Raw genomic sequence first — 19,697 nt, forward strand, 5'->3', positions numbered from 1 at the left:
ATAAGGTTAGAGGTTGAATTTATGGACAGAACAACTGAACTGTAATGCATTAATTATAACAATAAATGTGATAAATTCATTATTACACTATTGAATTTCCCTTTGGGGATAAAGCTAAGAGTATTATTGCACACCCTGACCATGCACTGAAACACAGGTTTGCGTTGATGCCCTCTGGGAGGCGCTATCTCGCTCCCAGTAGGAAAACGAACCGATACGCCAACTCTTTTATTCCTTCCGCCATCAGGCTTTTAAATGACAGTGACAGTGTTGTTTTCTAGTTTTTAGTATGGATATTGTGCACTTTGTCACTGTCACACTTTATTGCTGGACCCTTCACCTGACCTTTGACAGATCCAAGTCAAATGTATGTAGAATGTGTGTTTAATGTCCTGTCCTGCTGCGACCCATGTCTGCAAACTGAATTGCTCCTAGGGGATAAAGTTATCTGAATCCTGAAAGTCCATCCATTCTCTATACACCGCTTTATCCACACTAAGGCCATGGGGGGTGCTGGAGTCTATCCCAGCTGACTCAGGTGAAGGCAGGGGACACCCTTGACAGGTCGAATAAAGTTATTATATTAAATTGAACTGAACTAGATTCCATAGGTTCTCTAATAAATCCAACCAGTGAGCAAAGTTTAAACCAGCTAAGGACTAATTTATCATGAATTCTTTGGACATCACGTTTTTGTCATTATTTCTCCTTAATGAAATAAAACACACTTGTGAACCTCTCGGCTCCGTTTACTCCAGATAACATTTAACAGCCAAAAACACATTTTACGGTAAAACCCCAAAGACGCCTGGAGGATGACTGCCAGGCAGAGCAGCAGAGTTCTGATTCCATATAAGTTCATCCCAGCTGGATCTGAACTCTCTGAGGGCTGAATGACCTCCAGAGGGGAGGAATGCTGATTCCAGGCTTCTGTTGAGATTAATTATCACTCCATGAATAATTCTGGTGAATTCTGCTCCATTTCTTCATGACTAAGGGGATTAGTTTCTGTTCTAGCAGCTGTCCTGGTCAGTGTACAGACGGTCTGAATCTATCAGGTTGTTTAAAACACTTAAACATGAAAAATAATCAGAAACCTGCCGCTTTTAGACCCTAAAGCTGGTACTAAGCTGTCTGTTCTCCTGCAGCACATTCATGAGTCCAGCTATAAACCGTGAGCTGCTGTTATTTTACAGGCTGCTTTAATAGAAGTCTTTACAATGTGAAAGCTACTGACAGCAGAAAGTTTAAACTGTTCTCTGCTTGTTGCAGAACTGTAGGTCAGTGAAGGTTTTGGTATTTTAACTGCAGGTTGTGTGTTGTTGAGCTGTTCCTCTGGTTATTTCCATTGGCAGGACCTCTTATTGTTCAACATGCCCTAAAATGTGAAATTAGACCTGAAAGCTCCACATGTTTGGAATCAGGTTTAGTCACAGAGCTTCACTTTTATCAAGTCTGACAAGTTTCACATGGAGGTCAGGAGAGGAGGTCCTGCTGAAGATGTTTCTTCAGGGTGTTTACAGCAGAATGAATCTCCTGTTTGCTTTTCTTCTCTTTGTCTTCTCCTTTTCTTCTCTTTTTCTTCCCTTTTTCTTCCCTTTCCTCTCCAGAACTAAACCCACAGCTTCTGCTGTCGTCACACTGGATGTTCTGGAAAAAAACATCCAATCAATCACTGGAAACAAATATGGGAAAAGAGCAACAGGAGGAAAAATTAAAAACAATTTTATGGAGAAATAATGAAAAGCAGCTATTTTAAACCTGCTACCATGAAGCTGACATTCACATGGAGGCAGAGACCTGAAGCTGGACGGCTTTCAGTCAGATCGACCAGGGTTTAGATGTTTACATGAAGCTTTAGAAGGTTCAGGTCTACCAGGGTTTAGATCAGGGGTGCCAAGATCCGTTCCTGGAGGGCCACTATCCTGCATGTTTGAGATGTTTCCCTCTTCCAACACACCTGATTCAAATGATCAGGCTCGTTATCAGGCTTCTGTTGAGCTTGATGATAAGCTGATCATTTGAATCAGGTGTGTCATGAAGAGGTGTTGAAGTCGGTGAGGATGGAGTGACTTTTTACAGCGAGTAGAAGGAAGACGACTAGAAGAGCAGGTCTTTATCCAGCATCCCTAAAATCCATGGAGTCGCTCCATTTCTCTGGAGCGACTCCTATATCTCTCCCCTTAGATCCCTGCTGCTTAATGGGAGAACTGAGCTGCTGGTTGTCCTGTCAGTATTTTGAATCGTGGTCTGAATGGTGTCAGAGTCGTTCTCAAACACATTTGGAGCTCACTGGTCAGTCTGATACGATATTTAGTTTGGATTATATTCATAGTTGGGGTTCGGAGTGTGCAGACCTCTACTAAGGACTTTCTATGACACCGTGGTAGCCTCTGCTTTCCTCTACGCTGTCGTCTGCTGGGCCCCGGGCAGCACAGAGCGGGACATGAAGAGACTGAACAAGCTGACCAAGAGGGCCAGCTCTGTCCTGGGCTGCCCACTGGACTCTGATGGATGTGGGTGAGAGGAGGATGTTGACCAAGCTCTCATCCATCATGGACAACAGCTCCCACCCACTGCACCGGACTGTAGTGGAGCTGAGCAGCTCCTTTAGCACGAGACTCAGACACCCTCAGTGGAAGAAGGAGCGCTACCGCAGGTCCTTCATCCCCACTGCCATCAGACTGTAGAACACTACTGTGTAGTTGTTATTATGTGCAATATTTATTATCTTGTTCTTGCACTTTCGTGACTTTTGCACTCCTCTGTTTTTTGTTTCTAAGAGTCCTGTAACGTTAAATTTCTCCTTTGTGAGATCAATAAAGTCTATCTTATCTTATCTTATTATCTTATCTTATAGTTGAGAAAACTGCCTCATAACTGTCTGTTTAGCCGAACATGATCAGCGTGTGCAGGGCTACTTTCTTCTCGGTGTCGCGTTATTTATCTTTCTATCTACTCTGTCCTCTTGTCTGTCCTTTGCCTCTAAACTGTTTCCTGAACGCTGAGCTTGCTTAGCGGCTACAGTGCAGAGGTTTCATTGGCTGAGTAGCGTCACGTGGGATGCCAGAATTCATATGTAATTATTCTGTGTGTTTCCTGAGCTGATAACCAACGACGTAAACACTGGAATAATAGAAGCGACCCGTGATATTTAAAATGTCATTCCACTTTACTGATTACAGGTCCGGGGGAACCTGTTGACCACCGGCCCACTGGGACAGAGCCCGGTATGACAGATGGCCAGTCCACCCCTGCTAACGTCTGTAAATAATCTGATAATAGGCATTGGTTTATTATCACATCAACATTCTCATATTATCTGTGCAGCAGCATGAAGTTTTTTTTATTCATTGGCTGCAGAAAGCAGACTGTTCAAACTAAAATCACTTCCTTTAAGATGACTCCAGATGAGTCTATCTATGTGTAATTATGAGCCGCTGATGTGAAGGTTTTACTTTTTCAGAACAAGTTGTTCCTGTTCATCTTTAAACAAAGCCTGAGTCATGCCACTGACATTAAGCTTTCAGCAGATTTCTAATTCCCTAAATGTTCCTCTGACTGGGCTCTTTGTTGGTCGATGGTTTCAGCGGGAATCCGTTCAGCTTTGACTCGGTCCTGAGACCACAGAGACTCTTTTCCAAAGCCGCGGTGTTCCAGGAAGTTTTATTAGAAGTCTCACCGAGCCAAACAACCAAAACCTGCTCTGAACCAGCTCCACTCTGAGATTATTCCACTCAGAAACCTCACAGAGACTCATTTTCTCCTGATGACTCTTTCTGTGGTCTACCTTGATGATAATCATCCATTATGGAAGGGTTGTTGATGTTGATGAAGGTTTGGTAAAAGGCTTCTGGCTGGAGGAAGGATTAAATCACGTTGTTCCAGCAGCAGAACCAGAATAAAACTGGCACAGCAGCAAGTTACTGTCCTGTTAGATTTATGAGAGAGGGTCATTATAAAATCACCCAATCACACGACCTCCAGCGACACAAACAACTCGGCTGCCAGGGGGTAAATGTGGACAAAGACGTTTTCCTCTCACATCAGCAGCTAATAAAATCAGGTCCAGGACTGTGAGAATCAGGTTCTTCATCAGGGGAACAGTTTCCAGCAGTCCTTGGATATGTTGACTAACGAGCACTGAAAACTTCTCGACACTTTTTGTTTAACGAGCTGGAAGTCACATTCAGCTGAAGGATCAAGGACGCTCAGAGAGGCAGGGTGGAGTCTTAGCGGTTAAAAATACCCACAGTCCTTATGTTCCTGGTTTCTATGGTTTATCTAACATTCAAACAAACACAAAGAACACTGAGAGTGACGACATGTTTATAACAGAGCTCATGAAATGAATAGTTGACTGGAATTAACAGGGGATGGGATTGTTTCAGCTCTGATTAGGATCACAATACCTGAATTTATGAAATTATACTCTATTATATTTGGTTTAATGATGTTTTATTATAGAACTTAATAACAACATACAGTTCCAGAATATTTGGATTTTATCCCTATTTTAAGGAAAATGTTGTAAGAACATCATTATTTAACAAGAAAGATTCTATTTAGGAATCAGAATCACTTCTGACAGGATTATTGTCAGCAGCTCATCAGTTAATATTAGTTTGAGGAGTCTAAGGATGCAGAACGACTTCTTGCTGCTCTTCTGTTCACAGATTTGGTTTTTATATTCACCAGTTTTCTGTCGGGATCTGGGAACAGCAGCAGAAGAAGTCTGACATGGAGAGAGACTAACGAGTCAGATATGCAAGTTTTAAACAAACTCTGAAGTTTGTCAGACTAAATGAGCCATCATTATATATTATATATATATTATAAATCCATTATCTGGACCATCTGAGAGGTTCAGCTCCAAGATAAATACCACAGAGAGACCAAGTAGAAGGCTTTGGTAGTACAGATGTTGTCAGCAGTCGTACTTACTGCTGCTGTAAAGCTGACTGGCTCTAAGAAGGTGTCAGTGGAAACCTCTTACATGTAAAAATATCATGACAGATTCATGCTTTCCATGTGACCACTGCTGACAGAGCAAACACATGTGGTTCTATTAAAGCCACGCTAGGTCAGTCTGCTGAACACAGATATATATTTTAATATTTCTCTTCAAATTCCAGCAAACTGCCAGTGAAAGACTCTGAGAACAATCCAGTAATAAGGAAACTAATAGTGAAGTAATGTTGTTGAAGTAAAATGTCTTCTTATCATACTACAGTTTTCATTAGAACTCACAGAATAACATCGTTAGCTACAGAATGAGGGATGTTCCCCATAGAACAGCAACATTAGTTTTCACAGCCAACAGTGATCATGCTAGCGGTTAGCTTAGCATTGTAGCAGGACCTGTTTAAACTTTACATACTTACATGCACAACTTTTAAGTGCAATTATAGGTTATTACCAACATTAGAGCTGCACTCATTACAAGATTGACCAATAAACAGGCAAAGTAGTTCAGATTATCCGTTTTATCTTCCGTCTGACCTAAAGTCACCGTGTTCCCACATCTCAGAACTTTAGTTCAAATGCCTTGAAAACTGAATAACTAATTCCAGTTTAATGTTTGATAGTCCTGTTTAGACATGTAGATGCATCATAATTATTCATTAATAATTAATAAAGTTTATCTAAGTTTCAGATCAGTCCAGGTCTGTAGTCGCTGTTGGTGGATTGTAGCGTCGGCTCAGTTTTGGACCGGTGGACTGGTTTGGGTCTTCATGAGGCTAAAGCACTTTTTTTGGATTCTCCAAAGTCTTGTCTAATGTTTTACCCTGCAAACACTAAACACTAATTGCAAGATTTTCACGTTTCTTCTTTATATTAAGTTTATCTCTGTTTTTATTTCATTCTTTACATCTTTCTGTAGTATTCTGCTTTGTCTGATTTAAATAGTTAAATCCAGAGATGCTTATCTTCCTAAATTTTTCCGACAGATGCTCTTTCTGATGAGAATCTACCGAAATAAGCTGAACTTAGTTTGACTTAATGACACTAGATTGAACCATCTCAGCAGACTCCTTTCCCACAAACATCTTCCAAAAAGGGACGCTGCTCCATCTGTGATATTTCAGATTTCTTCATTTTAAGGTCAATAGATTCCCTCGTGACAAAATGTGCATTTTATCTTCATTTTATCTGAAGTGGAAAATTAATGAATAACTGACAATCGAGCTGCAGTACTTGAGAAAAACGTCTCTGTGGGAGTTTAATTCCTGTGAGTAGAGAGTCCCTTAGAATCACAACGTCAAAGTCTTCTCTGGAAACAGAAGCTCACAGATGAAGGCTGAAGGCCTGCTGGTAAAACTTCCACTCTGGGGACTTTCTCCACTCACATATTGTGTCACTTCTACCGTTTTTTATTGCTTACATAAAGACGAGGCCAACTCAAACACTCACTGTCCAGGTCACAGTTAGATAAACATAATGGAAACTTTTCAGATTTCAAGTGAAGTGTGTCATTTCTAATCAGAGTTAAACCCAGACTAATGACGATGGATTACAGGGCGTCCACTCACCGTATATGTGTGTTTAAAGCAGTATCAGATGAGTATATGTTGTTTCATTCTGTAGATCCGGTTGGATTCATTAGATTCTGACGTCAACAGCAGAAGGAGATTCCACACTGATATCATGACGGATATTTCCAGAACAACGCTGAGCTGTGTGGTTATGACTCTCAGACTTTATGACGTTAGTTAATAAAGTCTGAAGAAACCACAGATGTGACCATGATGTTACTCAGAAGATTCACCAGGAGCTTCCTGAAATCACAAGAACACATCAGATTAGGCCTCTTCCATATTCACTTCTATTAAAACAGAAAGAAACTTGATGTGAACCTGGAAAATTATAGTCATCAAATCTAATTTAAAACCAGTGGAATACAGCGGTGCAAAAAGTTCTTGGACACTCCATCCATCTGTGAAATACTGCATTAACAATCACTCTGAGGTCCTACAGTGTAATTTATTTTAGTCCAGTCACAGACAGAATACTAAATAGATCCTAAAAAAGTCATTAAAAACCTAAAACTGACTGGCTCCATAAAAATAAGACATTCTGAGTATTGGGTCATTTTAATAGAATTTACTTTTGTTGTTTTTTCTTGTAAACAATAAATAACAACAAACATTGTATGCATTAGTTTGTGTCTGTCTGATGCACCTTTAGAAACACAAACAAGATTTTTACAAGAATATTTCCTGATATTATTTGAGACTGTGGAAAATTTTAAGGGTGTCTGAAAGCTTTTTTCCATCACTGTACAAAGTTAAGTTATACTACTTAAATCTGATCCAGGGCCATTTTAGATTCATTAAAGAATAATTAATTAATCCTGCTGTAAAACCATTAATTTAACCTGATATTAATTAGGACTATTTATTACATAAATCTGAATCTATAACTGTCAGTTTTTAAGAAGGTTTTGTTTGTTTTAAATCTTTTATTCTTTTTAAAAATTTTCTTCTTTTTGTCACTTTTGTCTTGTTCCTTCTACGTGGACAATAAAACCTAATCAAACCTTCAGATCAAACCTTCTAATCATATTTAATTCCCTATATTTAGTTAAAGAGATCAACCATTTATTAATCACAGTCATAATTCACTTCTGGTTCCTGTTTCAACAGTTTATCTATTTCTATTTCCAGCTGTTGGTACCTTTCTCCTGTTGTACAGTACATTGTTTTTATGTCATTATTGGACCGTAAATAGCTGAAAGTTGACATGATGTAAAGGAACCTGAATTCCCAGTCTCCTCCTCTCTGATTCCTCTGTAGGCTTCCCTTCTCCAGCTCAGTCATAAAGGACAGTTTTAGTTCCCTCATCCAGAGAGGATCTGGAGCTGCATCAAAAATCTGCTCTTTGCTTCGTCTGACTTCATTCCAGAGGTCTGCTAGTGACAGAGCAGCTCGTCAATAAAGTCCAGAAGCTAACAGGAAACTTCTGACTGACTGGTGGATTTACCATCAGCTGAGGTCCTCAAACAGATGAAATAAAGTAAAATATGTATGAAGCTGCTGCAGTACCGCCTGCCTCGTATCTGGATAAGCCTGGAAATAAACCGGAGCATTCAGCTGAAGACTAAGAAATCCTGCAAATCCATTTAATTACTACACATGAAGCAAACCTAAAGATTCTGTTTCTTCTCAGGAAAATAAGAAAATAAAGCCAGAAACCAGGAAGAATTATTTTTTAGAACGCTGACAGAAACTGTGCACAGAAATTCATCAGAACGATCCCAAACCAAGCCTCACCCAGAATGTGAGCTTAAAAAATGCCTCAATGAACAAAAGCTGAAAAGGTTTCCTTACAGATAAATGGAGAAAAAAACTAAACTTACAGTAACTTTAGACACTTTAGGAGTTTATTTATACGAGTGGAAAAAGCAGTACCTTCATCAGGATATCATGCCTGAAATAAAAGTCTATTATTTTGGTCTAAACAGGAGAAAAATGTCTGTTAAATTAAGATGCTGCACCAGTAAATGATAATAATGATAATCACTAGATGAAAGAACAGAATCTAATAAAAACAGACCAGTTCATTTAATATTGTTAGAATTTAGATCCCTTCAGTTTAAATTCACTCTGATAAGAATCCTATCTGCAGTTTTCCATCAGGACTCTGATTATTCTGAGTTTTTTTCATGCTGAGCCATTTTAAGATGAAGACAGTGAGTCTGGTAAAAGAGATTTTTCAGGAACTAAATCTTAGTTTCTGCTTCCTTTTGTGTTTTCAGTTTTACTGGGTCTAAATGACCTCCAGACTGGAAATGTTTCAGCACTTTCAGTTCAAAATGACAACTGAAGTTACATTAAAAAGTCTCCATCATTTAATAGATATCTGTTATTTCCAGTCAGACACTTCAACACCTTTTAATGTAAACTGATCTGAACTGTATGCTGCAGTTTGCTGCTAAGCACTGAAGATAAACGTGATAAAGGTCAGCTCATTGTTCTACACACGTGGACAAAATTGTTGGTACCCCTCAGTTAAAGAAGGAAAAACCCACAATTCTCACTGAAATCACTTGAAACTCACAAAAGTAACAATAAATAAAAATTTATTGAAAATTAAATAATCAAAATCAGCCATCACTTTTGAATTGTTGATTAACATAATTATTTAAAAAACAAACTAATGAAATAGGGCTGGACAAAAATGATGGTACCCATAACTTAATATTTTGTTGCACAACCTTTTGAGGCAATCACTGCAATTAAACGATTTCTGTATTTGTCAATGAGCGTTCTGCAGCTGTCAACAGGTATTTTGGCCCACTCCTCATGAGCAAACAGCTCCAGTTGTCTCAGGTTTGATGGGTGTCTTCTCCAAATGGCATGTTTCAGCTCCTTCCACATATGTTCAATGGGATTCAGATCTGGGCTCATAGAAGGCCACTTTAGAATAGTCCAACGCTTTTCTCTCAGCCATTCTTGGGTGTTTTTGGCTGTGTGTTTTGGATCGTTGTCCTGTTGGAAGACCCATGACCTGCGACTGAGACCAAGCTTTCTGACACTAGGCAGCACATTTCTCTCCAGAATGCCTTGATAGTCTTCAGATTTCATCGTACCTTGCACACTTTCAAGACACCCTGTGCCAGATGCAGCAAAGCAGCCCCAAAACATTACTGAGCCTCCTCCATGTTTCACCGTAGGGACAGTGTTCTTTTCTTCGTATGCTTGGTTTTTGAGTCTATGAACATAGAGTTGATGTGCCTTACCAAAAAGCTCCAGTTTGGTCTCATCTGTCCAAAGGACATTCTCCCAGAAGCTTTGTGGCTTGTCAACATGTATTTTTGCAAATTCCAGTCTCGCTTTTTTATGAGTTTTTTTCAGCAGTGGTGTCCTCCTTGGTCGTCTCCCATGAAGTCCACTTTGGCTCAAACAACGACGAATGGTGCGATCTGACACTGATGTACCTTGGCCTTGGAGTTCACCTTTAATTTCTTTGGAGGTTGCTCTGGGCTCTTTGGATACAATTCCAACGATCCGTCTCTTCAATTTGTCATCAATTTTCCTCTTGCGGCCACGTCCAGGGAGGTTGGCTACTGTCCCGTGGGTCTTGAACTTCTGAATAATATGAGCCACTGTTGTCACAGGAACTTCAAGCTGTTTAGAGATGGTCTTATAGCCTTTACCTTTAAGATGTTTGTCTATCATTTTTTTTCGGATGTCCTGGGACAATTCTCTCCTTCGCTTTCTGTTGTCCATGTTCAGTGTGGTACACACCTTTTCACCAAACAGCAGGGTGACTACTTGTCTCCCTTTAAATAGGCAGACTGACTGATTATGAGTTTGGAAACACCTGTGATGTCAATTAAATGACACACCTGAGTTAATCATGTCACTCTGGTCAAATAGTTTTCAATCTTTTATAGAGGTACCATCATTTTTGTCCAGGCCTGTTTCATTAGTTTGTTTTTTTAAATAATTATGTTAATCAACAATTCAAAAGTAATGACTGTTTTTGATTATTTAATTTTCAATAAATTTTTATTTATTGTTACTTTTGTGAGTTTCAAGTGATTTCAGTGAGAATTGTGGGTTTTTCCTTCTTTAACTGAGGGGTACCAACAATTTTGTCCACGTGTGTACATCTCACTGACACTCAGAGAGAAATTCAACAGAAAACCTCAGATCTTCCAGCTGGAAGCAGAACAGTTTCCAGACAACGTCCTTCTCTGCAGGTTTCCTCTCTGCAGGTTTCCTCTCTGCTGGATCTTTTTGGAAACTCTTTCAATAATAATAAAATAAATTATAAAACCAGACTGACTCAGAGGAGCTCCCATGGAGGTCTGAAAGCACCTTGTGTTCAGTCTGAGCATTTAGGGGAAGCTTTGTGGGAAAACCAGGTCAGACTAAGACTTTATTATGAGAAGCTCGTCTCCTGTCTATCTAAACCCCAGCAGCAGCTTCCATCTGACGCTGATCAGACGCTCAGAGGGAGGCTTTCCAAGGAACTGGATTCCAAACAGCTGATTGGTCTCCAGCTGACCTGTGAGATGATTCCACCCAGCGGGATCACTGACAACATATAGATCTATAAATGCACACAGGATGTGGGAATTCTGGCCCGGATCAGGACCTGTTGCATAAAACTGAACTCTAAATGCTCTGAAGTCATGGAAAATAACATGAATTAGAATTATTAGACCTTCACAGCATCTCCACACACAAACCTCCAGAATCCAAGTTTCCACTGGAGTTTTGTTGTACAGAAAAGCAGAGTTTGTTTGTGCAGATGGACCTGTTTCCTTTCAGTCTCATGTCCTTTCACACATGCACACGCCTCAGCGTGGACCGTGCACAGTCAGGCGTTACACCAACAGCTGTAGAGCTTATTTATGTTAAATATGGAGGGAGGCCACAGCTCGTCCTTGTTTGGATGTTTCAGAAATGTGTTTTTCTATTTTCAATCATCTTAATAAACTGCTGAAGGGTGATAATATCCGACACATGAACCTCATTGTTAGGATCTGAGTTCACTGGACCCTGGAGAAAATATAAGTAAAATATTTATGGTAACAATAGTGAACAATAGTTTATATACACTTAAAGACCATGAATATGATGGAAGCCTGGAGTTTCCAGTGACTCTAAAGGTTCTATGATGGACTCACTGACTCACAATCATGCATTTTAGTTTATTCATAGATTTATTCTGGATCTGACAATCTGCTGGTCAGAAATACTTAGAGTGACTTGGTGCTGCAGAAAGTTATGTTAGTCGATCTTTCTTAACTTCCTGTGAATGATTAGAATTGACTACAGCTGGTGACTCCTCTGAGCCAGTTTAATGAATTAATTACGACTAAGAGGCTCAGCAAAGATTAAAAAAAAAGAAGCAAATCATTGACTTGATCCAGTCAGAAAGTCATTTGGAGCTGTTTTAAAGCAGCTTCAGATCCAGAATCATCCTCAAGGTTCAGGTGTGTTACTGCCACCATCAAGAAGAAAACACAAACTACCACCTCCTGCTGAGAGACCATTGGTCACGATGGTCAAAGTCAACCAGGAACCATCAGAAAGCAGGTCTGGATGGATGAGAAGCTGCTGGAACACAACTGTCAGTGTCCACAGGGTTCTAGAGGATCCATGAAGAAGGAAGTTCTTCCTCTAGAAGCAGAACCTTGAAGCTCCACTGATCACATGGACAAAGAAAAGGTTCTGGAGGAAAGTTCTGTTGTCAGATGGAACAAGAACTGAAGGTGAGGCCTTTAGCACCAAGAACACCAAAGCAACCATCAGACCTGGAGGTGGCAGCATCATGCTCTGTGGAACTTTTGCTTCACACAAAGTAAATGAAATAATAAAGAAGGAGGATTTCCTCCATGTTCTTCAGGAAAACCTAAAACCATCGGCAGAAGGTTTTGTTTTGGACACATGGATGTTCCAACAAGACAAAGAGCCCAAACAGGCATTAAAATGATAACATTTTGGATAAATCAGGCATTAATCAGGAATTAAGGTTCTAGATGGAATTCTGACGTAAACACCATCAGAATCTGAAGAATCAAGTCTGCGTTAGAAAAAAACAACAAATCTAGTTTAACTGAACAATTTCTGTCCAGATGAGCAGCCAGAGATACAACCAGAAGCTTTGAATTTGTCATATTTCCAAAAGATAAATCTGAGAAAGAACCAAACTCTATAATAGTTTTTGGAATAAAGACACGTGTATTTCAGTGATGCAACTGTAAGCTCCAGACTACCGGGATATAAATGGTCTAGTTTCCATAGTGGAGAAACACGTGACAGGAGCTACCAACAGAAACCATTATAGGGTTAAGTCACTAATCTTCCACTCTGATGTTTGCCCAGCAGGCTCCATGAAAACAATCTGCTGTTTAAATGTTATCAAAGGTCTCTGTTGACTTTTTTGTTCCTGAGTTTGGAACAAAAGGTGAACAAGAGCCAGAAGTTTCGTGTTTGTGTTCACGAGCGCACATAGAAGAAGGAAAGTTCTAGGAGCCAAACTGGTGTGAAACGAAGACTTAATGAATGTGTGAGTGCTGGAGGAAGCTGGTACGATCCGACATCCAGGGAGTTTCTTCTTGTTTTTGGGGTCACAGGAAGTTCACAATATTTCTGTCAGTCTGCCAAGAAGGCCTCATCGAGGGGCAGCTTATTTACCAGGAGGAGAGGGAACAGAGAGGGGTGTTCCTGCCCATTCCTCCATACGTCCTTCATACTGGTGGGACTGGGAACAGCCCATAGGAAAGCTGGAAGGAAGCGCTGGTGTTACTGGGCTTCATAAAGACACACTGGGGAGGCTGAGGTTGTGGCACTCAAACACAATAAGACTTTCCTCATAGTCAATCTGTCAAGATCAGCGTTTTTGGGAATCAATACGAAAAAAACAACACGAGCTACTGTTGTGTCTTTTATGGTTTTCAGTCTAAAAGTTTCTCTCAGCAAGTTTCTGTGGAAAATTTATTAGAAAATTCTTATTTACACAAAACACAACGAGAATAATTGGTCACCAAAAGGCAAAAACCGCAACATTAAACTTTACTAAGAACACGAAAAAAGGTCTGATATTTAAACTAATAAACGAGATCAGCTAAGGTCCAGCATGATTGGAGTGGATTCAGGATCAAAGCACTGACTGACTGTGGAACATGGAGGTGAAGTTAGTGCTCTGTTTTTATTCTATTTCTATATAAAACCATGAATGAAAGGATGACTCTAATCCTCACAGCAGTTTGTGAAATGGTCACAAAACATGATCTGTTTTTATTTTCTTTTTGAAACTCTAAACTTCATAATGAATGTTTTTCAGTTGGAAGCGTCTTCTGAGCTGGCTCCATGTGTTTTTTTTTCCATCAGCATGGTGTGATGAAATGATCTTTGTTTGTTTTCATCCATTCAACTGGAGGCAGTTCTTGTTAGAGTGCTTTTTTAATCAAGAATAAATTAAAACTGGTAAATTACTGTTCCACTAAGAACCAGAACCCTAATGTTAAAGCTGCAGTAGGCAGAAATATATATATATATATATAAATATATATATATATATAAACTCCTGCAGATGTTTAATCTCTGATAAACACTTCAGACGTTCAAAGACAAACTAAAAGTTACCTTTTATTTGTGGTTTCACCAGAATTCAGATCTCATTCTCCAGGTAGAAGTCTTTCCTCAAACCCATTCACCGCCTCATCCTGCTCTAAATCTGGACTTTGGTGAAGTTTATGATCATTAAATAGCCCTGAGATTTCCTATGGGCGTTTTCTAGAGACTGAAAAATGAGCCAGCAGCTGCAGAGAAAACCAGGAACCCACAGTGACCTGAAGCCGCCACACTACTACTACTAGTATTACTACTACTATTACTGCTGCTGCTGCTGCTGCTGCTATTACTACTATTACTGCAACAATTACTACTAAGACATGCTGTCGTTGCAGCTGGATGGTGTGGGGTTGTACAGAACGTCTTATTTTAGTGCATGTTGTGTCAGCCAGTATAGCCTTCCTTAACCCTTTCCTTAGGTTAATTCAGGACCAGGTGGAGAAAAAGGCTAAGCTCGCAGAACGTACCGTACGTAAGAGGACTGGTCTTCATAAGGAATCTTCCTTTTCCTGTTTGATGAGGTCTTTGGTTGGTTTTTCCTCCGGACTCTTCTTCAGCCTGGTTTTGTTGAGGTTTCTGACTTCAGAGATGTCAGGTTTGAAGCTCAGGGTTCCTCAGAGATGCAGAACTTCCCCTTTGGACCACTGGAATTAAAATATGCTCAGAGGTTAGTAGGACTTCTTTCTCCAGTGATGCACTTTAACCCTTAAGGTGAACTATTTACGCTCAATGCAGAATCACTGCCTTACCTATTGCTCACGTCTTTGGAGGAGGCCAAACTCCCTGTTTAAACCCATAGTTAGCAGCGTTGCTAACCACTGAACCATCAGTGTTGAATACCAACATCATGCTGTGGATCTGGATCATTCATCTTCCTGCCATCAATGGAAGAAAAAAGCGTGAGAGCATTTTATACAAGACCCCAGGTTTGATTGATGTTCCGTCTGTCTTTCAGCAGTTTTCCATGCAGGAACTATCAGCCCCAACACTTGTTCATGTTGGTATCTCAAGAACCAACCCTGTACAACCTCTTTCAGGGCTGTTTCTGGGGGAGAATAAAGTTCCTACTTTGGGGTAGTTGCATCTAAAACTCAACAGTGATTTGTTATACTCAGGAAAGGCAGTAAGGTTGGACTCTGTTCTAATTCCTTTCTGCTTATAGAGCGATCGTTATGTCCACTGTTTGTTTTGGTGCATTCAGGGCTGGTGTCGCAGCTAAAGCTGTCAGATTCTGCATCGCAATGGAAACAAAAAGCCTTGAAGCTCTAATTAGGGAGTTGTTTTGTGAAAGTTTTGGCCATCTCGTTCCTGCTGTCATACAGAGCTGGCTGCTGCCACCATGCAGGACGAGGGCGTGGTGGATGCTGGGATGGGAGGTAGTCATGATGAAGGTCAGCGACCCTGAGTGGAGGTGAAGTTTCCATGTGGGTGGTGCATCCTTTTATTGGCTGTGTGACACAGGAGAGCCACTCAGGAGACCAGAGGAAACAACAGAGAAACCATGGTGGTATCAAAGTGGGCAGTTGTAGGGTATTATCGTCTGGTGGGGATTCACAGCAGTTCTCCATGAAAACTCACACTTTTATCCATGTGCTAACATAACTGAACAAGGGTTTTCTAACCATCAATGAGCCTTTCAGCACCATTAGCTAACACAATGTAGCATTAGAGCACAGGAGTGATGGTTGCTGGAAATGTTCCTCTGTACCCCTATGGAGATAGTTTAAACATGCAAATACAAACAACCAAGTAAGACACAGGAATGAGGCAGAGCAGTTAATTAAAAAAAATAGAAAAAATGATAAGTTAAATGAATAATTAGCTAGATTAGCAGTAATATCAAACAAAGACACTAGGCAGTAGAACAAGACTGAAGATTAAAAGTTAGAAATTAAAAATCAATAAATTAGAAAATTAAAAAATAAAGATATCACACCAAAGAACCAGGCTGCTAAAAGTAAAAAACAAAACAGAGAGAACATCTAAAATAAACAGGACATAATACAGAATAAAACATTGAAACTAAACAAAGCTAAAAGTAAACCTCACATAAAAGCAAATCTAAAAAAATAGGTTTCAGAAGTGACTGACTCCAGGCTTCTTAAATCCAGATATGATGCTGATATACACAAAAATTTAATTCTTCAAAAACACGATCATTAAGTCCATTTAAACCCTGCCTTTGTTGCATAAAAAGTGTAAGACAGTTTAATCACCTCCTGATTTTACTGCTTTCTGACATGAAACCCAAAAGCAGGAAACTGAGTTCTCAGTGACATGAGCCCATAAATCTACATGATGTCTGAATGCAACTTTCCAGGCCATAAATGAAAACAGACCATAAAACTCAATTTCTCGCTGTGATTTCCTGCTGGAAGGAGTCGATGACAGGACCAGGAGCTTTAGTGAAAACACATTCTTCTATCTGGCTCATCTTCTTCTTCCCTCAGAAACACAGACTGTCCTTATGAGAGACGAGGTTGGATCGGTTCATTAGATTCCAGCAATTAACTGCAGGAATCCACAGAAACAGAGATGAAGTTCTGAGTCATGAACGTCCACCACAGCCGTCTATCAGCCAACAAACATAAGGCAACAAAACATGCACTAATGCTTTTAACTGAAGCAACAGAACATGCACTAAGTCTTCAAGCAGCAGCCATGATTATCCGAGTACAACGTGGTGGAAAACCATTTAAAGATTCCAAAAGCCTCGGCAACAGCAGAGCAGCAGAATATCCTCATTACAGTCATGGTCACAATTGTTTGCAGCCATTACATTTAAATAATAATGTAGAATATCTCCTGAAAAAGTGAATCTAGTGAAAGAGCTTTGGTCTGCAGACAACTCATGTTTGATTCTGAACAGCAAATGATAAAACTACAATTTTAAAAAAGCAATAGGAGGGGAAAAAAGAGAAACTGAACGATCAGCACTGGTACTAGCAGCCTTTAAAACAGTGTGGGAAACCCCCATTTTGACTCAGCTGTGATTAATCAGAAATTAGAATCACCTGGAGATAAACTGTCCGTGCCCACATGACATGGATTAGCCAATAAATGAGGACTTTAATGTTTTAAAAAGCCGCATGTTGTTCCCTGTTCCTTCTAAAGGCCATAAGGCCATCTCCAAGGACCTTAGCATCCCTGTTCCATCAGTGTGTAATGTTATGAAGAAGTCTGCTGAGCATGGAACTGTCAAGAACCTGGCTGGATGTGGAGGGAAGAGGAAAAGTGATGAGAGAAGTCTTTGAAGGTTGGTCTGAACTGTGGAAAAAACATCCAAAGACCTGAAGGCTGACCTGGAAGCATCACGTAGCGCACGCCAAACACTAAAGCAAGCAGGACTTCATGGTGAAGGCAGAGGAAGGAACCACTGAAGAAGAAGGAACCACTGATGAAGAAGGAACCGCTGATGAAGAAGGAACCACTGATGAAGAAGGAACCGCTGATGAAGAAGGAACCGCTGATGAAGAAGGAACCACTGATGAAGAAGGAACCACTGATGAAGAAGGAACCACTGATAAAGAAGGAACCACTGAAGAAGAAGGAACCGCTGAAGAAGAAGGAACCGCTGATGAAGAAGGAACCACTGAAGAAGAAGGAACCGCTGATGAAGAAGGAACCACTGAAGAAGAAGGAACCGCTGAAGAAGAAGGAACCGCTGATGAAGAAGGAACCACTGAAGAAGAAGGAACCGCTGATGAAGAAGGAACCACTGAAGAAGGAACCACTGAAGAAGAAGGAACCGCTGATGAAGAAGGAACCACTGAAGAAGAAGGAATCACTGAAGAAGAAGGAACCGCTGAAGAAGAAGGAACCGCTGATGAAGAAGGAACCACTGAAGAAGAAGGAACCGCTGATGAAGAAGGAACCACTGAAGAAGGAACCACTGAAGAAGAAGGAACCGCTGATGAAGAAGGAACCACTGAAGAAGGAACCACTGAAGAAGAAGGAACCACTGATGAAGAAGGAACCACTGAAGAAGAAGGAACCACTGAAGAAGAAGGAACCACTGATGAAGAAGGAACCGCTGAAGAAGAAGGAACCACTGAAGAAGAAGGAACCGCTGAAGAAGAAGGAACCGCTGATGAAGAAGGAACCACTGAAGAAGAAGGAACCGCTGATGAAGAAGGAACCACTGAAGAAGGAACCACTGAAGAAGAAGGAACCGCTGATGAAGAAGGAACCACTGAAGAAGGAACCACTGAAGAAGAAGGAACCACTGATGAAGAAGGAACCACTGAAGAAGGAACCACTGAAGAAGAAGGAACCGCTGATGAAGAAGGAACCACTGAAGAAGGAACCACTGATGAAGAAGGAACCACTGAAGAAGAAGGAACCACTGAAGAAGAAGGAACCACTGAAGAAGGAACCACTGAAGAAGGAACCACTGAAGAAGAAGGAACCGCTGATGAAGAAGAACCACTGAAGAAGGAACCACTGAAGAAGAAGGAACCGCTGATGAAGAAGGAACCACTGAAGAAGGAACCACTGAAGAAGAAGGAACCACTGATGAAGAAGGAACCACTGAAGAAGGAACCACTGAAGAAGAAGGAACCGCTGATGAAGAAGGAACCACTGAAGAAGGAACCACTGATGAAGAAGGAACCACTGAAGAAGAAGGAACCACTGAAGAAGAAGGAACCCCTGAAGAAGAAGGAACCACTGATGAAGAAGGAACCACTGAAGAAGGAACCACTGAAGAAGAAGGAACCCCTGATGAAGAAGGAACCACTGAAGAAGGAACCACTGAAGAAGAAGGAACCCCTGATGAAGAAGGAACCACTGAAGAAGAAGGAACCACTGAAGAAGAAGGAACCACTGAAGAAGAAGGAACCCCTGAAGAAGAAGGAACCACTGATGAAGAAGGAACCCCTGAAGAAGAAGGAACCACTGAAGAAGAAGGAACCACTGAAGAAGAAGGAACCCCTGAAGAAGAAGGAACCACTGAAGAAGAAGGAACCACTGAAGAAGAAGGAACCCCTGAAGAAGAAGGAACCACTGATGAAGAAGGAACCACTGAAGAAGGAACCACTGAAGAAGAAGGAACCCCTGATGAAGAAGGAACCACTGAAGAAGGAACCACTGAAGAAGGAACCACTGAAGAAGAAGGAACCGCTGATGAAGAAGGAACCACTGAAGAAGGAACCACTGAAGAAGAAGGAACCGCTGATGAAGAAGGAACCACTGAAGAAGAAGGAACCACTGAAGAAGGAACCACTGAAGAAGGAACCACTGAAGAAGAAGGAACCGCTGATGAAGAAGGAACCGCTGAAGAAGGAACCACTGAAGAAGAAGGAACCGCTGATGAAGAAGGAACCACTGAAGAAGAAGGAACCGCTGATGAAGAAGGAACCGCTGAAGAAGGAACCACTGAAGAAGAAGGAACCACTGAAGAAGAAGGAACCACTGAAGAAGAAGGAACCACTGATGAAGAAGGAACCACTGAAGAAGGAACCACTGAAGAAGAAGGAACCGCTGATGAAGAAGGAACCACTGAAGAAGGAACCACTGAAGAAGAAGGAACTGCTGATGAAGAAGGAACCACTGAAGAAGGAACCACTGAAGAAGAAGGAACCGCTGATGAAGAAGGAACCGCTG

The 19,697-nt window shown here is 40.8% G+C and overlaps 1 long non-coding RNA gene across 1 annotated transcript; it reads right to left on the bottom strand.

The window, feature by feature from the left end:
• Positions 1-744: 744 nt before the first annotated feature.
• On the bottom strand, positions 745-6,774 carry LOC127530305 (uncharacterized). The gene is made up of 2 exons (XR_007936858.1): positions 6,534-6,774; positions 745-1,650 (listed from the first exon to the last, which is right to left on the bottom strand). It is a non-coding gene; the product is annotated as an uncharacterized LOC127530305 (long non-coding RNA).
• Positions 6,775-19,697: the final 12,923 nt, after the last annotated feature.

The sequence above is a fragment of the Acanthochromis polyacanthus genome, chromosome 16, assembly GCF_021347895.1.
Source record: "Acanthochromis polyacanthus isolate Apoly-LR-REF ecotype Palm Island chromosome 16, KAUST_Apoly_ChrSc, whole genome shotgun sequence".
Lineage (NCBI taxonomy): Eukaryota > Metazoa > Chordata > Actinopteri > Pomacentridae > Acanthochromis > Acanthochromis polyacanthus.